Below are 13,704 nucleotides of genomic sequence, written 5' to 3' on the forward strand. Positions count from 1 at the left end.
TGGAATATAAAAGATGGAGCTAAAACAGACTATTTCCCACGTGTTCTTAGGCTTAAATGTTGAAGTGTAAATGTTTAAGTTGTATTTATTTATTTAGGACAAATTATAATTGTCTGTAATTGTGGGGTACACAATGGTGTTATGATATATGCCCACAGCTTAGAATGATTGAATCAAGCCAATGACATATCCATCTTTTTTTTTTTTTTGATGGAGTCTTGCTCTGTTGCCCAGGCTGGAGTGCAGTGGCAGGATCTTGGCTCACTGCAACCTCCACTTCCTGGGTTTAAGTGATTCTCCTGCCTCAGCCTCCCGAGTAGCTGGGACTACAGGTGCACACCACCACGCCCAGATAATTTTTTTTTTTTGTATTTTTTAATAGAGATGGGGTTTCACCATGTTTGCCAGGATGGTCTTGATGTCTTGACCTTGTGAGCCGGCTGCCTCGGCCTCTCAAAGTGCTGGGATTACAGGCGTGAGCCACTGCGCCTGGCTCCTCATTTTAAATATATATCATTTATTCCTCCTGTTTAAAGCTTAATACCCTTTGACCGAAAAGAATCTCATTTTTCCTACCCTCCAGCCTCTGGTAACCACCGTTCTACCCTCTGCTTCTGTGTGTTTGACTTTTTAAAATTCCTCATGAGTGAGATCACAGGATATTTGTCTCTGTGCCTCACTTATTTCACTTAACATAATGTCCTCCAGGTTCATCCATGTTGCAAATGAGATAATTTATTTCTTTTTCTTTTTTTCTCTCTTTTTTTTTAAGGCTGAAGAACATTCCATCATGTGTATGTATCTCATTTTCTTTTTCCATTTATCCATTGATTGACACTTAGATTGATTCCATGACTCGGCTGTTGTAAACAATGCTGCAATGAACATGGAAGTGCTGACATCTCTTAGACATATTAATTTCAAGTCCTAAGGGTGTATAGTTAGAATGGGGTTGCTGGAACGTATGGGAATCCTATTTTCAGTTTTCTAAGGAAACTCCATGCTGTTTTCTGTAATGGCTGTGCTAATTTATATTCCCACCAGTGTGGAGTGTTCCCTTTTCTTCACATCCTCACCATCACAGTTGTTATCTTTCCTCTTTTTGATGCTAGCTCTTCTGACAGATGATACATCATAATTTTAATTTGTATTTCCCTAATGATTAGTGATATTGAGCATTATATATATATAATGTTGGTCGTTTGCATGTCTTCTTTTGAAAAATATCTATTCAGATTCTTTGTCCATTTTTAAATTGGATTTTTTTTTTTTTTGCTATTAAGATTTTTGAGTTCCTTATACATTTGGGGTATTAGTTCCTTATAAAATGTATTGCTTGCAAATTTTTTTCTGATCTGCAGATTGTCTCTTCACTTGTAGTTGTTTTCTTTGTTGTGCAAATGTTTTTTAGTTTACTGTAATCTTATTTGTCTATTTTTGTTTTTGTTATTTGAGCTTTTGGGGGTCAAATCCAAAAAAAAAAAAATTGCCCAGACCAATGTTGTGTAGTTTTCTCCTCTGTGTTTTCCTAGTACTTTTTATAGTTTCAGGTCTTACATTTAAATCTTTAATTCATTTTGGGTTTATTTTTGTATACTGTGTGAAATAGGGTGGGATTAATATTATTCACCTGCATGTGACTATCTCATTTTCTCATTGTCCTTTATGGGAGAGATTGCTCTTTACCCATTGTGTGTGTTCTTGGCATTTTTATCAAAGTCAATTCACTAAAGGCATGGGTTCATTTTTATGCTCTCTATTCTCTTCCATTGGTCAGTGTTTCTGTTTATACTAGTGTCATGCTGTTTTAATTACTATGGCTTTGTAATATAGTTTGAAGTCAGGTAGTGTAAGACCTCTAGCTTTGTTCATTTTGTTCAAGACTGCGTTGGCTAGTCAGGCTTTTTTGTGTGTGTTTCTGTATGAATTTTAGGATTTTTTTTCTATTTCCATTTGCATGAAATATCTTTTTCTGCTACTTCACTATTAGTCTGTTTACATCTTTAATAGTGAGGTAAGTCTCTTGTAGGTAGCATATAGTTGGGTCTTATTTTTATACATCCTATTTCTTTGTCAAGATTCTCATTTTGTATTATTTTTCATATTTTATTTAATCTTCTATCCTTATATTTTTGTAGTTGACTGAACTTCTTTAAGAGAACTATATGAATTTTTTGTTAGTCATTTCATAGATCTCCATTTCTTTAGAGTCTATTTTTGAAGCTTTATTTGCTTCTTCTGGAGATGTCATTATTCTGATTCTTCATAATCTTTGCGTCCTTACGTTGGTGCTTGTTCATTTGAAGAAATGATCACTCCCTCTGTCCTTTACAGGTATTCTTTGGCAAAGTTATACTGTCACTGAAGTCTAGCCTGTGATTCTAGGTGTCCTACCTGGTAACGACGCTAAGCAGGCAGAGCTTGGAAGTCTAGCCTGTGATTCTAGGTGGGCTACCTGGTAACGGTGCTAAGCAGGCAGAGCTTGGCGTTAGACTGTCTAGCTTGCTGAGCCTCTGCCTTTGCTTTGAGATCAGATGGATCTGAGCTCTTCTATTTGGTGAGACCACTGGCTGGGTTCTGCAGTCAGGCAGAGATGGTAGCTGGGTCCTCTGATTGGATGAAGACACAATGTGTGTTCCCTAGCCAAATGGTACTGCTATTTGACTTTTGGAATATGGGTAGGGCTGTAGATTGGGTCCTAAGCTTAGGCTGAGTCACTGATTGGGAGAGTCAGGATCAGCTGCTAAGTTTGGCAGAAATGCACAATATTGAGGTTTGCTTCCCTGTCTGGATGTAGCCTTGATGTGGGATTTGAGGCTGAGGTGAGCTGCTATTTGAACTCGCAGGTTGGGGTGGTCTTGCCCCTGTACGTAGCCAAGATATGCCATGGTGGGTGTCTCACCCCATGAGCGGGATCTTCTTGGGTCTGGGTCTTGGGATGGACTTTTAGGTTGAGCCAAGCTGCTCTTAAATGCCCAGGTGGTGCAAGTATAGTCCCTGTGCTTTGCCAAAATACTCTGTGGTAGGTGTCTCTGTTCTCAGCGGGAGGAAGTTGGGGGAAGCCTGAAGCTGAGCATGGAGGCTGAGTCTAGGGATTTAAGCTCGATTGATCTTCCCACTGTGATTCTGGGGTAACCAGCTTAGCTTTGCAGTGGGCTACGGTACTGGTACCTCTCATCGGTTGCCTCTGCTGACAGTAACACAGAGCTACCACCAAGATACAAGCCCTGTCTACTGTGAGTAACACCTCCTTTCTTTGCTAGTGTTTGACCCTAGGTGGCCTAGTCATGCCATAATCTCATGTTTCCCATGAGGTGAGACCAGATTGGGCTCCTGAGAGACATCTTGGAGTGCTAGTTAAGCTGGATGGCCACCTAACATTTTATGTTTCCACTTTAGAAACTGTGGACCCAGGGGAATCCTCTCTATGTGGCACTGTGCCCATTAGGGGAGGGGGAGGGGGTAGCACAGTCAGAGTGACACTGTTGTGTTACCTGTCTGATGTAGTTTTTATGTGGTTCTGTCTCAGGTTTATTTACAATTTTGGAATTTTCGCCAAGATGGTCTTGTATATAAATAGTTGCTAGCTGACCTTTCTTTTGGAAGGGAAGAGCTGAGATGTCCTATTCTGCCATCTTGCTGATATCATTCACTTTGTTTCAAAATTTTTAATATAAAGCTATTCCCTAGGTTAATTGCTTCTAAATATGAAGGGTATATCGCAAAAATATAAATTTGGAGTCACATCAAAAGAAAGAAGAACAGTGAGAAAAACTACTTTAAATAAATTATGAGGTCAAATATATGCTCCAAAATATTTTTTTCTTTTGCAATGTAAGGATCAATTCAGAAAAAAGAAAATGTTTGCAGAGGCCTTTCTTAAATGTTATTTTTTGTTAATTTTTATCAACGATTGCTGCTTGTGTTTAGTTTTATTTTAAACAGCTTTATTGAACTATGATCGACATACACTAAACTTAAATTTTGACATATATATATATATATACATATATATAAAACATCACTATAGTAAAAAAATGAGAATATCCATTTCCCAAAAGTTTTCTCTTGCCCCGGTAGTCTCTTGCACCTGACCTTTCCTGCTACCTCTCGCTTCCAAAAACAGTATATACTCCATTTTTTCTGGCTTCTTTTATTTATGTCATTCAGAATAAATATTTTGAGATTTATCCAAGTTGTAGCACGTTATTAATAGTTTATTGTTTTTGGTGTTATGTGATATTTCATTGAATGATTAGACCATTGATGGATATTTGGGTTGTTTTCAGTTTTTGGCTATTACAAATAAGGCTGCTATGAATGTTTATATACAAGCTTTTATGTGGACAAGCATTTTAATATTTATTGGGTAATACTTAGAAATGGAACAGCTGGTAGGTATATGGTAGGTTTACATCGAACTTAAAAAGCTGTCAAAATGTTTTCCAAAGTGGCACTGCCATCTCACATTCCCATCAGCAGTATATGAGAATGTATATTACACCACATCCTCTCCAGCACTTGTATGGTCAGTTTAAAAAGCACTTGTATAGTCTAATAGCTGCATGGTGGTAGTTCATTGTGGTTTTAATTTGTACTTCTTTTGTGACCAAAGATGTATAGCATTGTTTGTCATTGATAGATCTTCTGTGGTAAAGTCACTATTCACAACTTTGGACCATGATTTCAATTGGGTTTTTTTTTTTTCTGTATTATTGAAATTTAGGAGCCATTCATATATTTTGGGTCCATCTCCTATATCAGATATATAATTTTCAAATTTTTTTCAGTCTGTGTTTTATATTTTAATTTTATTTATTTAATTAATTTTTGGTGGGGGAAGACAGGGTCTTGCTTTGTCACCCAGGCTGGAGTGCAGTGGTGTGATCACAACTCACTGAAGCCTCAACCTCCCGGGCTCAGGTGATCCTCCCACCTCAGCCTCCCGAGCAACTGGGACCACAGGTTCACGTCACTATGCCTGCATGGCTAATGTTATTATTTTTTGTAGTTATGTTGCTCAGGTTGGTCTTCAACACTTGGGCTCAAATGAGTCTCCTACCACAGCCTCCCAAAGTGCTGGGATTACAAATTTGAGCCACTGTGCCTGGCCGTAATTTTCTTAATAATTTTTATTTTTATTTTTTTGTTTGAGATGGGGTCTCACTCTGTCGCCCAGGCTGGAGTGCAGTGGTGCGATCTCGGCTCACTGCAAGCTCCGCCTCCTGGGTTCAGGCCATTCTCCTGCCTCAGCCTCCCAAGTAGCTGGGACTACAGGCGCCCGCCACCACGCTTGGCTAATTTTGTTTTTGTATTTTTAGTAGAGACGGGGTTTCACTGTGGTAGCCAGGATGGTCTGGTTCTCCTGACTTCGTGATCTGCCCGCCTTGGCCTCTCAAAGTGCTGGGATTATAGGCGTGAGCCACTGCGCCCGGCTGAGGAGCAGGAGTTTTATGTTTTGTTAAAGTACAATTTATTACTACTTTCTTTTATGGTTTATCATTTTGTCATCTGTCAGATATTGTTACCTTATCTAAGATCACCGAGGTTTTTTTTTCTTTTGTTTTTCTGTAAGTTTTAAGGGATTTGGCTTAGTCTCCTGGAGATGGAGTGAGAACAAAGGTCCTAGAGAAATAGTGGTGGAGTTATATTTGGCTGAGGCTGCAAAGAAGATTGGTCAGGGGTTCTGGAAAGAGCAGGGGTCTTTTTCAAAATGATCATGAGCAGTACTCTGGGCATGTGTGAACAACTCAGAAAGAATTCCTTTCACCACTTGGTGCTGTTTAAGAGGCTACTACTGGCCGGGTGCAGTGGCTCGTGCCTGTAATCCCAGCACTTTGGGGGGCTGAGGCGTGTAGATCACCTGAGGTCAGGAGTTCAAGATCATCTTGGCCAACATGGTGAAACCCTGTCTCTACTAAAAATACAAAAAAATTACCTGGGCATGGTGGCGTACACCTGTAATTTCAGCTACTCGGAGGCTGAGACAAGATAATTACTTGAACCCGGGAGGCAGAGGTTGCAGTGAGCTGAGATCGCGACATTGCCCTCCATCCTGGGGAGGGAGACTCTGCCTTTAAAAAAAAAAAAAAAAAAAGTGGCCACTCTGAGGCCTAGCCATGTTCAGTTCCCAGAGATCTATGGAAATGGCAGAGCTGGCAACCTTTAAGGAGTCACAAAGGCTAAGACAACAAACATCTCAGTCTTAACTGCACGAACTCAGACCTGAGGATGAGGGGCCTCCCTGATGGGCAGGAACTTAGTTTGATGATAGAGCCCCAAGAATGAGCTAGAATGTCCTGCTAGCTTTGCAATATGCAAACTTGGTGCCAGGTTAATGCAGAATTCATTTAAAGAAAACAAGAAAATGCAGTATCTTTCGTACCTCGTAGTTACAGTATTAAAACCAATACACCACATACTATATAGATTAATTCCAAGTTGCATAATTTCTTTATACCGTTCTTCTCAGAATGGTAGTCTAATCTAGGTCTATAATTTGTGCTGAGCCAGGGCAGTGACCTGAAAAAGTTGGCACTTTCAGATTTTGAATATATTGTCTCAGAGCATCTTCTCTCCAGCTTTGCTAAGGACACGTCTCCCCTCAGCTTTCCGTGTCCGTCCCTGTTTCAGGCAAGGTGAGTTAGGCTCACAGTGAGCTCCGCCAGCTGTGGCTGTGTGTATTTGTGGGTCTGTGTGTTGCAGTGGTAACAGCATCAGCAGTGTTTATTGCAGATCAGCTAACTCTGGTAAGAAGTTTCAAAGCTGGTTGTTTACTTTTTCACTTTTTTTTTTGTTCCACCTGATAATTTTCCAAGTTAATTATTTATGCTGCAGAAAAATTATAGTGGGTTATGAAAGCAATTCTGTGCTGTATCAGCTTTCTGTTTTCTCTTTTGATCAAATATCACTATATTTAATAAATATTTTTTCACAATTTACAGTTTAGGATTGGAGCCACTTCTCAGTTTTATGATGGATGGAAGTTTAGTTTCTAGTTTTTGTATGTTTAAATACGTCTCCATAGGTTTTAAGAATATGTCTGATACTATTTTAACAAATCTTTAGCCTCTGGAGTATGTATTTTGTGTGTGTGCCAAAGCCATAGACAGAACAGGAATTTAAACGTAATTTACAAATGCCGTCCTTCTCATTCCTCCTCCGGTGGTGATTTGTCCCAGGCCTCCTCTCTTCCTCTTCTAAGTCTGAATCAGTATCAGTTAACAACGTCTCACCAACACTCCTAATTGGTTTTTAGTATATATGAGCTCCACCTCACAGATTAGCAGAGCCTTTTCTCATTTAAGAGGTAACAGTTGAATGTGAATAAGTTGAATCAGGTTGATATAGGTTTCTACTGGATTTTCACTTTTCCACCTCTAAAAATGAGAAAAATGAGAGATAGCTGAAAAAGGACCAAAGACTGCTTCTGAGGCTGTATGAGCTGCGTATCCCTGAGGCTGACACTGTTTCACCGACTTCGCTAAGATCAAAGATGGAGTTGGATTTGAACCTAGATCTCTTATTCCGAGTACATTACATTAGATTTTGTATTTACTGTTTCCTTCTGTTACTCTAATGGAATATGATATGGTCATAGACTATATTAATTAAGACATACTTCTCAGGTATTAGTGGGTATAGTATAATAATGCTACTGCTTTTCAGTAAGTGGATTAATTTGACACGGGAATTCACAGTTTGGCCATTTTATAAACAGAAATTATAAGGGACTATCTATCTTGCAGAAAATTCAGTCCAAAACTTTGATTAAAACAGGATAATAACAAAATAAATTTATACAAATAAAACTTAGGAATAAAGAAGGTGACACGTGACCAAACACTGCATCAAATTTCTGTTAGCACCTTTAACACATATATCCCGACTTCTAATTTTTTCTAAAAACCCACGTATTTTTATTTATTTATCTATTTTTTTTGAGACAGAGTCTCGCTCTGTTGCCCAGGCTAGAGTGCAGTGGGGCGATCTCGGCTCACTGCAAGCTCTGCCTCCCGGGTTCACGCCATTCTCCTGCCTCAGCCTCCAGAGTAGCTGGGACTACAGATGCCCGCCACCACGCCCAGCCAATGTTTTGCATTTTCAGTAGAGACGGGGTTTCACCATGTTAGCCAGGATAGTCTCGATCTCCTGACCTCGTGATCTGCCCGCCTAGGCCTTCCAAAGTGCTGGGATTATAGGCGTGAGCCACCACGCCCAGCCTCCAATTTTTTATGAAAGGTGATTTTCATATACAGTCACAATACATGGGCATTTGTATGACTATCCAATAACTTGCAAATGATGCTATCAGTAATTTTCAAGAGGAAACAACGCTCTTCCCTAATGGAAGAGTCGATCTGGTATATTCTAATGATCTCATTCGAACAGTGAGATACTTAGGAGAGATCTTCTTATTGGACTACACGTAAAGACTTTAAAAAACCCCAAATTATATTGGTTATGACTTTTTAATAAATATGACTTTATTAGATACATTTTGAAGGGACCTTGTGTCTTATAGAACTATAATAAAAGAGCAGTCTATCACACGTTTTAAACCAGTTACTTTGAATATCAGCCTATGGCTTTTAAAGCTCTGAACAGTTAGAACTGAGCTGTATTTCTATAATTGATGGACTGTCCACATGGCCTAGAGCACATTCAAATGATGCTCCTAAATAAGCTTCCAGCTATCATGGAGGCACATGCAAACGGGCAGAAATTTCACATCCAATCATTGTACAAGAGGAGAAAATTCTGCTTGTATAATGGAAATGATAACCTTGAAATTCTTAAGCACTCATCTTTGAGGAAAGCAGCAAGACTCGAAACCCGTCACGTGACGAGTCCGTGAAGCCTAGAATCACAGGGCAGCATTAATTTCATGGGATCTAGAGAAAGAGGATCTAGATGGTCATTCCAAGTTCTATGTAGCCTGTTAATCATCCCCATTTTACATTTAAATGTATGCAATAGGTGTCTTTACATGAGTAGACTTTAAATATAGGTAATTTGTAGGCACAATTCTTTACCAAATATTTAAACACGATTTCTAAAATTATTCAAGGTTTTATCCTATTGCACAGTTAGATTCTATTTCAGTTGAAAAATACACGTCAAATTGAAAGGTGTGAAATTATTTTTTTAAGCCGGTCCTATAAATTATATGCCAGAAATATATGGTCACTTTCCCTAGTCATAGCAGATGTTCAGGTACCAAGTTAACTTTTTAAAAACTTTTCTAGAAGATCCATGGAAATCGACTGTCACACTGAGACAGGACTCAGGAGGCCTGATATGTGCATTCCTGATATATTCAGCTGCTTTAATATAAGGTAGAGTAACACCGTGGAAAACAGACTGCAGATAGAGTCAGAACCATATGCAGCTTTGTTCACTCAATGTTTTTAAAAACATTTTTAAAACGTTTCAAAAATGTTTTTAAAACGTTTTTAAAATGTTTAAATGTTTTAAAATGTTTAAAAATGCTTAAAAATGTTTTTAAAAACAATGAGTGAACCACCTTTGTTCACTCATTGTTTTTAAAACTAGGTACTTTTTAGTGTTTTGGAACTTTACCTGCTTATTATCTGCAACATGAATTTAATAATATTATCATAAAAACTGCATCTATAAAGAAGATGCACTGAGGTGATGGGTCATACACAACTGTGGGTAGGCAAGATTTTCTTGTTCCCTGTAACTCATTAACTCATTAGTGCAGGATACAGGTTGGATTACATCTGCTAGTGAGGAACTCTGTGTTAAAATGCCTTTCCATAGGTGTGACTTTCTCCTGTCCCTGCAGTGCCACCATGAAAGCCCAGCCAGCTGATGGCTTTAGCCAATGTGGCAGCAGGGAGTGTGAGGCTTCTGGCTTTGCTAGGACTCAGGCCAGCTGTCTCCGTCACTAGGCTCAGGGTGCTCCCTTTAGTTACAAAATCAGACCCCGTGGTATGGAACTTGTGCATGTTTGCATTGCTCTTTTGATTTAAAAATCATTTAGACCTAATGAGTTTAGGATAAAGGACTATAAACAGCCTGTCTTATCCAAGTTTTCTGCAATGGTGTCTGCCAGCTCATGCCCAGCTAACGATGTGTCTTTGGAGCCATTAGGTATTTTCTATTTTTTTTTGCACATAAATATGCTTTGTGGACCTTATAGAAAGAGGTGACTAGAGACTGGAGCAAGATTCAGGTCTTCCTGGATGCCCTGCTAAATGTCATGTGATTACATTGGTTAAAGTCCTAATTCTTCATTAATACCAACATATGTGATGGTGGGTTGCTTTCACGTATTTCTGATGGTAATCATTAGTGCTGTTTATTATTAATATGATCATTTTATCCTTGATTTCCTAGTATGCTGAAGAAAAGTATGTTATTCAGTCAGCTTTGTGCTAAACTGTAGTATATTTGGCCCTTGAAAGTCCTTTGCTTGCTCCCCGAATGTTGAAGTTTCTCACTGTTCCTTCCAGGTCCTCTCTTTTCACTTCCTGGCATAATCTCATCTGCTTTTATGGCATTAATTATCTCTGCAGTGATTACTCCTAAATTCATATCTCCATGCTTAATATTTTATTTGAGATTCAGTTCCATATTAATGTGTCTACTGGATTCCCCAGAGGCATCTTAATATGGCTAAAAAATTCATTTTTATGGCCAGGCACAGTGGCTCATGCCTGTAATTCCAGAACTTTGGGAGGCCGAGGTGGGCGGATCATGAGGTCAGGAGTTTGAGACCAGCCTGGCCAACATGGCGAAACCCCGTCTGTACTAAAAATACAAAAATTAGCCGGGTGTGGTGGCAGGCTCCTGTAGTCCCAGCTACTTGGGAGGCTGAGGCAGGAGAATCACTTGAACACGGGAGGCAGAGGTTGCAGTAAGCCAAAACGGTGCCATTGCACTCCAGCCTGGGCAACGAGAGTGAGAATCCGTCCCCCACCCCCAAAAAATCATTTTTATAACCACCTACATTTATTTTACTTCCTGTTTTAATGAACGAAGTCAATGGCATTATCACTTGCATTTTCATTCTGATCCACTCTGCTCCATTCTGTCCTATGTCCTCTTGTTCACCTGCACATCCACGTAGTTGCTGAGTTTCAGGCTATTCCGTCTCAGGGCAGAGCCACTGCTCTGACTTCCACTGCTTCACCTCAGACCCTCATCCGATGCCGCCTTGGCTATTGCAGGAAACTGCTCTCTGCTTCTAGTCTTATCACAGCTGGGAGGTGAGTTCTCAGCCATGCTCGCCCTCCACCTGGAAACAGACTCGGGTCTGTTGTGCAGGGCATGGTGGGAGTGAGACCGGCCCTCTGGGTTGTGTGGGATCCTCCCGATACTACCACAGCTGATGCTTTCTTGAAAGCACAACCTCCCAGCAGAAGCCCAACCAGCACAAAAATCATGCATTAAACAACCAAAGCTAAGGACCCTCACAGAGTCCACTTCACCCTCCTGCCGCCTCCACCAGAGCAGGTGCTGGTATCCATGACTGGGAGACCCACAGATGGCTCACATCACAGGACTCTGCAGACAACCCCCTTTCCCAGCCCCGAGCCTGGTAGACTTGCTGGGTCGCTAGACCCAGAAGAGAAAAAACAATCACTGCAGTTCAGCTCTCAGGGAGCCACATCGCTAGGAAAAGGGGGAGAGCACTACATCAAGGGAACACCCATAGGACAAAAGACTCTGAACAACAGCCTTCAGCCCTAGACCATCCCTCTGACAGAGCCTACACAAATGAGAAGGAACCAGAAAACCAACTCTGCTAATATGACAAAATAAGATTCTTTAACACCCCCCAAAATCACACTAGCTCACCAGCAATGGATCCAAACCAAGAAGAAATCCCTGATTAACCTGAAAAGAATTCAGGTTAGTTATTAAGCTAACCAAGGAGGGCTCCAGAGAAAGGCAAAGCCCAATTTAAGGAAGTAAAAAAAAAAATGACACAAGAAATTAGGGCAGAAATTTTCAATGAAATAAACAGTATAAATAAAAAAGAATCAAAACTTCAGGAAACAGTGGACACACAGAAATGCAAGATGCTCTGAGGAAAGTCTCAGCAGTAGACTCGAACAAGCAGAAGAAAGAACTTCAGAGCTCAAAGACAAGGTTTTTGAATTAACCCAATCCAACAAAGACAAAGAAAAAAGAATAAGAATATATGAACAAAGCCTCCAAGAAGTCTGGGATTATGTTAAATTACCAAACCTAAGAAAAATCAGTATTCCAGAGGAAGAAGAGAAAAATAAAAGTTTGGAAAACGTATTTGGGGGAATAATCGAGGAATACTTCCCTGGCCTTGCTAGAGACCTGGACATCTGAGTACAAGAAGCACAAAGAACACCTGGGAAATTCATCACAAAAAGATGATTGCCTAGGCATGTGGTCATCGGGTTATCTAAGGTTAAGACAAAGGAAAGAATCCTAAGAGCTGTGAGGCAAAAAAAAAAAACAAAAAACAAAAAACAAAACAACAACAACAACAAAAAAACAAAAAACTCCCCACAAAACCTATAAAGGAAAACTTACCAGATTAACAGCAGATTTCTCAGCAGAAACCCTACAGGCTAGAAAGGATTGTGGCCCTATCTTCAGCCTCCTTAAACAAAACAATTATCAGCCAAGAATTTTGTATCCAGCAAATCTAAGATTCATAAATGAAGGAAAGATACAGTCCTTTTCAAAGAAACAAATGCTGAGAGAATTTGCCATTACCAAGCCAGCACTACAAGAACTGCTAAAAGGAGCTCTAAATCTTGAAACAAATCCTGGAAACACATCAAAACAGAACCTGTTTAAAGCATAAATCTCACAGGACCTATAAAACAAAAATACAATTAACAAAACAAAACAAAACGAAAAACCGAGGTATGCAGGTGACAATAACACAACGAATGGAATGATACCTCAAGTCTCAATACTAGCATTGAATGTAAATGGCCTAAATGCTCCACTTAAAAGATACAGAATTGCAGAATGATAAGCCTTCACCAACCATCTGCTGCCTTCAAGAGACTCACCTAACACATAAGGACTCATAAAATCTCTTGCTAATTTCTCCTCTCCTTTGCTCCCCAATCCTATACCAGAAAGCAAGAATGTTAATTTCTTCCTTAAAATTGCCACTTGCTTCCCATCTGTTCGATAAAGTCTAAATTACTTATCTTACGCATGGTTTTTAGTTGTCTGTTGCCTACCCAATCCTCTGACCTCATATTCCCAATGTTTATATCATTCACCATGACTTGGAACATTTTATTCCTTATATTATTCCTTCCCTAGACCTTCCCTCTGATCATCTCTTCCATCTGGACCTTTCCTTTCCTCATTGGGCAATTTCCATTCATTATTTAAGGCTCGGCTTAATTTACTCCCTCGTGGAGCTCTTCCTTATTACTCCCTAGTCAGTCGCTCCCTCCCCAGCACCGTCTCTAGGCCTGTATCACAGCACCACACCACCTGCTGACTTGTCAGCCTGGCTCATGATACCTTGCTGCCTTTAATCAAGTCTCGTTCTTCAATTATGATCACAGTGTTTGCTACATAGTAGAAGATAAAGAAATACTTATCTGTTGGATGAATGGTCAAGTAGCAATGAACTTTGCCTATTCTTTTTTAACATAAGTAACTTTAAAATACCTTCTTTTACTCTCATTGAAGGTATCTAAAATAACTTCACCACAATTTTAC

Source organism: Hylobates moloch, unplaced genomic scaffold, assembly GCF_009828535.3.
Source record: "Hylobates moloch isolate HMO894 unplaced genomic scaffold, HMol_V3 SCAFFOLD_3, whole genome shotgun sequence".
Taxonomy (NCBI): Eukaryota; Metazoa; Chordata; class Mammalia; order Primates; family Hylobatidae; genus Hylobates; species Hylobates moloch.